The sequence below is a fragment of the Danio aesculapii genome, chromosome 10 (assembly GCF_903798145.1).
Source record: "Danio aesculapii chromosome 10, fDanAes4.1, whole genome shotgun sequence".
NCBI lineage: Eukaryota > Metazoa > Chordata > Actinopteri > Cypriniformes > Danionidae > Danio > Danio aesculapii.
In genome coordinates, this window is record NC_079444.1 from 40,814,312 (window position 1) to 40,820,823 (window position 6,512).

The window sequence follows — 6,512 nt, forward strand, 5'->3', positions numbered from 1 at the left end:
AAAATAATTTAATTCTTCATTTTTGAAGCTGCTAGTTGACAAAAACAGTGCCATTTTAAAATGTCCAAGTCATTCAGAGAGTTCTTAAGTAGAATAAATCAGGCTTTACTTTTCTGTTTCATTTATTGTATTTAATAAGCAGTAAAATCATTGTGAGCCGGTTTGCAATGGCACTACTCCACTATTTAGAGCAAGATAGGGCCCCAAAATCATTCTGCTTAGGGCCCCCAAATGTACAGGGTTGGCCCTGGCTGTTACCAGTTTGTTCAGTGGCTCGCCATGTACTTCGGAGGATTTGAGGTGCAGAGCACAGTTGGGGTTCGAGTCTGGTGAAGAACAGTTCCAGAAAACAGGTAAGACAAAAACAAAAGGCAAAAAATAAAATAAACAAGTAACTAACAGGGTGAGAATGTGGTAAAACTTGAAAAAGTGGTAAAAATCAGGCTGCCGCGAGTACTTTTCTTTTTTGGATTGCTTTTGAAAACACTGTTGGTTGGGTTTAGGGAAGTGGGTGGGCGCTGGTCAATCAGTGGTCTTTAAACACCGTTGGTTGGATTTAGGGAAGGGGGTGAGTGGGGGAATTGGTCAGTCAGTTAGTCAGTCTACAGCAGCCTCTGGTGGATTTACACGAGAACAGCAGGTGCGAATGGCACTCATGACAGAAATTTGAGACCTGACAAAGCATACACAGCGCCCTCTGGTGGATTCGCAAAAACTGCAAAAAAAACATAGATCCTGGGATGTATTTAGGGCTCTCCAGAAATGTATATAGGAGTACATAATCAGAATGAGCCTGGGTTGCAACAATATCTTTTTGTGCTCAAACAAACACTGTAAAAATACTGGGTTCCACACAATTTCTTCATGTTGTCACAACACAAAGCGATTAAGTTAAGCGTTTTATCAAATTTAAGTGGATTGAACAAAGCAATTAAGTTATCCCCAACAAAACCTTAAGAATTGTGTTGGTTCAACATATTTTAAATGAGCAAGCAGCAAAAGTCCTGTTGTGAGTGTACGTACATCTAAACCTGAAACCTGTTGCTTAATTTAATGCCACCTTTCCAGTAAACAACTCCACTGAAACGAACATGTGACATTTTGGTTCAAAAATAAACCAGTAATAAATAATATCTTCAAAATACATTTGCATTAAAATAACTCTTTTCACATTCTTAATAATGTGTGATGCTGTCAGGGGATGTTTATGTTCATATTCATGTTCAGTTATGATTCTGCAGTGTGTGTTATTCATCAAAGTGCAAAATAACATGTAACACATAATATATGTAAAAACAGCACATTACTTCAAGCTGAAGTAATAGATACAAAATACCTCTGACATATTCAGACATAATCATGTACTGTACTTGAAAATCTTGAAAAACTTCACATATTCCACTGCTCTGGAAACTCGATCATAAATTGTTACTGACAAAAGAGAAATACACAATATTAAAAGACAAAAATCGAATACAAACGTATGTATGTATGTATATATACAGTTGAAGTCAAAATGATTCGCCCTCCTGTGATTATTTTCTTTTTTAAATATTTCCCAAATGATGTTTAACAGATTTACAGATTCCTATAACATTTTTTCTTCTGGAGAAAGTCTTATTTGTTTTATTTCGGCTAGAATAAAAAGAGTTTTTAGTTTTGTTTTAAAACGATTTGATGGTCAATATTATTAGCCCCCTTAATCAATATTTGTTTTCAACTGTCTACAGAGTAAACCACTTTTATACAATGACTTGCCTAATTATGTTAACTGTGTTAATTATGCCTAATTTATGGAGACAGATCAGTCTCAAGAATATACAGTTACAAAATAAAATCATACATCCGCAGTGCAATTCAAATTTACCAAATCCAATTCGTAAATTCAAAACACCATTCATTCATTCATTCATTCATTCATTCATTGCTTCATTCATTCATTCATTTTCTTTTCTGCTTAGTCCCTTTAATCCGGGATCGCCACAGTGGAATGAATCGCCAACTTATCCAGCATGTTTTTTACGCAGCGGATGCCCTTTCAGCCGCAACCCATCTCTGGGAAACAAAACACGATTCAAAAATACACAAATCCAATTCGTAAAAACCAAAACGTGATTCAAAAACACACAAATCCAATTCGTGAATTCAAAAAATTATTTAAAAATACACAAATCCAATTCTTCATTTCAAAACACAATTCAAAAATATGCAAATCCAATTTCAGAAATTCAAACAAGATTCAAAAATACGCAAATCCAAATAGTAAATTTAAAACGCTATACAAAAATTCACAAATCCAATTCGTAAATTCAAAACACAATACAAAAATACGCAAATCCAATTCGTAAATTGAAAACACAATACAAACATACACAAATCCAATTCATAATTCAAAACATAATTCAAAAATGCACAAATCCAATTCGTAAATTCAAAAGCCGATTCAAAAACACAAATCCAATACGTAAATTCAAAAGCCGATTCAAAAACACAAATCCAATTTGTAAATTCAAAAGCCGATTCAAAAATACGCAAATCCAATTCGTAAATTCAAAAGCCAATTCAAAAATACGCAAATCCAATTCGTAAATTCAAAAGCCGATTCAAAAATACGCAAATCCAATTCATAATTCAAAAAACTATTTAAAAATACACAAATCCAATTCGTGAATTTAAAAATATATATATTTAAAGATAAGCAAATCCAATTTGTGAATTTAAAAATATATATATTTAAAGATACGCAAATCTAATTCGTGAATTTAAAAATATATATATTTAAAGAAACGCAAATCCAATTCGTGAATTTAAAAATATATATATTTAAAGAAACGCAAATCCAATTCGTGAATTTAAAAATATATATATTTAAAGATAAGCAAATCCAATTCGTGAATTTAAAAATATATATATTTAAAGATACGCAAATCTAATTCGTGAATTTAAAAACATATATATTTAAAGATACGCAAATCCAATTTGTGAATTTAAAAATATATATATATTTAAAGAAACGCAAATCCAATTCATTTGGTGAAAATAATTATGACTTTACTTGTGAATTTTGCAGTGGGTGCTTGTGAATTGTGTTTACAGATGTACAAATTGTATTTTGTAAATGTATTATTTTCGAGACTGATCTGGCTCCATATAATTAACCTAGTTAAGCCATGAAATGTCACTTTAAGCTAGCTTGAGTACTAGTATCTTGAGAAATATCAAGTCAAATATTATGTACTGTCATCATGGCAAAGATAAAATAAGTGAGTTATAAGAAATTAGTTATTAAAACTATTATATTTTAAACTCTCCATTAAACAAAAGTTGGGAAAAATCTAAAATAATAAAAACTTTATAATTTAATTTAATAATGTAATAATTCTGACTTCAACTGTATATATATGAAAAAAAGAAAAACAAAATTATACATAAATAAAACGTGCAATACTTATAAAAGGCACCTGTGGTCTGATCTCACTTCAACCCAGTATTAAATGCACAACTCTGGAAAATATCTCTTTTCTTTTAAATATGTACAATTTAATGCATGAGCACAGAATCTTTCAGACTGCCCTTTTGAATTAATTTGTTCCCGGACATGTGGAACATCTGTTTCTGTGTCTGCTATTGTTATTTCTGAGTGGCACTTCAGGATGGACCCTTTAGGCAAGTTATTAAATGTCACACTGCAACTCCAGGTGGGCTTCATTTGCATGCAAAGTTTTACGCCTCTGGATTTTTTTCATTTATAGATGCAACAGGGAATTTAAATATGGAATATGAGGATGCATCGGCAAAATATTCACTTAACCACTAGACTTGACCCTCTACTTCTGATTGAGAATTTTACTTTCGTAGACATTCATTTCTACAAATGTTCCTTCTCTATGCAGGCAGTGTTTCGGCTGGTTAACCACAGCAGTCAGTTCATCTTGCTTCACAAAATGCTGTATGTGTATCTGTTAAAAACCATTTAGAAGACACTGCGGAGTAATTTTGCAAGCAAAGTTATAAAAAAAGGTGCTCAAATATGAAAAGTGCTCATCTTTAATTATCATTCAAGCTAAATGGCATTCATTGCATGAAGCTAAATGGTAAAAAATGTAAACAAAATGTAGAGAAAATTAAAACTGACATGGGAAATCAAATATTAATGAACCTTGATATAAATGCAAACCATTTAAATGAATAAAGCAATGCTATAAAGTTAAAATGATTATTAAATAAATAAATAAATAAATAAACAAATAAATAAATAAATAAATAAATAAATAAATAAATATCAAAAGTAAATCCAAGGCACTCGAAAAATGTGGAATGTCCGTGAAACTGCTCCTACACGTTTTGGCAAACACTTTTTCCACATTTTTCGAGTGCCTTGGATTTACTTTTGCTGTTTATTCTGATGAATCCCTTACCCAAAGAGCACCGACACATTAATTAAGCTACTCCTGAGCACTTTTTGCTTGATTTTGAATAAAATAAATACACTTTTAATACAATATTTTAAATGACAAAGTTTACTCTCTTCATGCCAACTTGTGGTCAATGCTAACAATAATGATTTTGTTATTTATTTAAATTCCTATGTATAGCTGTGAGCTTTACAAAATTCAGTATGGTTAGTTTTGATGACATGCGTGCTTTAATAAATAATCTGATCCAGCGATGTGACACACACATTGCGATAATGATATATTGTTTAACCCTAAACCTTACCATTCACTCCATTCAGGCTCCAAACTAGCAAAGTGAGCTAACACAATCAATATGGCTAGTTTTGATTTTATATGTACTTTAATAAATCATCAAATTGTGCAATGGGACTGTTGCAGATGCACACATATAGATAATATAATGATATTGATATATTGTTCTGCCAGCTTTACCAAACTGTACCATTCATAGCAAAATTGCTCTGGCCCACATAATCAGCTTTTTCTTGGCCCACACACCGAATTGCACAGTGAATTACAGGACATAACTGGACCAAGTCTGGCCTCTAGACAAGGGTCAAACATGGACCATAACTGGGCCAAGTCTCAGCCAAGCTAATAATGTTGACAGCTAGCTCTGTGCAACTCTCACGTGGATGCCCTCTCACCTGAGACGTTAAACCGAGGTCCTGACTCTCTGTGGTTGTTAAAAAATCTCAGGATGTCCTTTGAAAAGGATTAGGGGTTTAAAAAACCTCCTAATCATCTCCATATTATAATTGGCTTTATCACTCTGTCTCCTCTCCACCAATCAGCTGGTGTGTGGTGTGCGGTCTTGAACAATATGGCTGCCGTCGCGTCATCCAGGTGGATGCTGCACACTAGTGGTGGAAGAGGAAATTTCCTCAAAAAATTTGTAAAGCGCGTTGAGTGTTCAGAAAAGTGCTATTTAAATGTAAGGAATTATTATTATTATTATTATTATTATTATTATTATTATAACTAACAACTAGGCCAGAAATGGCCCATGTTTGGCCATTGTCTGGAGCCCAGACTTGGGGCTTTATTTTGCGGTCTAGGTGCAAAGTCTAAAGCGCAGAGCGCAAAAGCATTAAGGGTGTGTCCGAATACACTTTTGCTATTTTGAGGACGGGAAAATCCGCTCTGTGCCCTGGCATATGGTCTGACAGGGTTGTGCTTATTATCTTAATGAGTTATGGGTGTGTTTTGAGCATAAACCAATCAGAGTCTCATCTCCCATTCCCTTTTAGAGTCAGCTGCGTTTTTGACATAGCATATGGATAAACTGAATACTTCAAAACAGGTAAGAAAAGGTTAAAAAGTTAAACAGAGCATCTGCAGTGCAAGGATAGCCTCCTCCATTCGGCCTTCACTTTCACTTTCTCTCTTTCATGGATAAGGAAACGGTGTTGTTCGCTCTCCACTGAAGACATGCATTAGCCTATTCACAATTAATTTAGTTTGTCAAGCACAAAGATTTGTTTCAAAACTCTTTCGAAATTCAGTTCGAATTTACAGCAATTGAATAAATGAACAATAATAACAAAGTGTGGTCAAAAATGGAGTTATATCCAAAGACACGTCCTGTTCTTATGCTCCATATGGCCCAAAACCTGACTGGTGGACAAATCTAAGCTTGTTTTTAATAAAACAAATATAAATATGCAGATAATAAATAATACCAATAATAATAACAACATTATACAAAAGCAAATTGTCATGAATGAACTGAAAAAAGCTCCTGAGGTGAAGAAGGCATGAAGGCAGTGGTTTTTATATGTATATAGAAAATAATTATTTTTGTAACATTTTAATCTTTTAATTCTTTTTTTATTTGTAAAGATATTTGCGTATTTCTGTACATCCTGTGTGTTTTAAGCAATGTGTAAGCGAGGCGCACAACTGATGCGCTCTGCGCTAGAATTTAGACCTGCTCTCAGCTGGTCTATTGAACTATTTTAGTTCCTCAAAATAGCAATGTGCCAACAATGTGCCTTAACACACCTCTGTTCCAGAACAGAACATCTATGAGTCCACAAAGTGGCGCAAATGGAT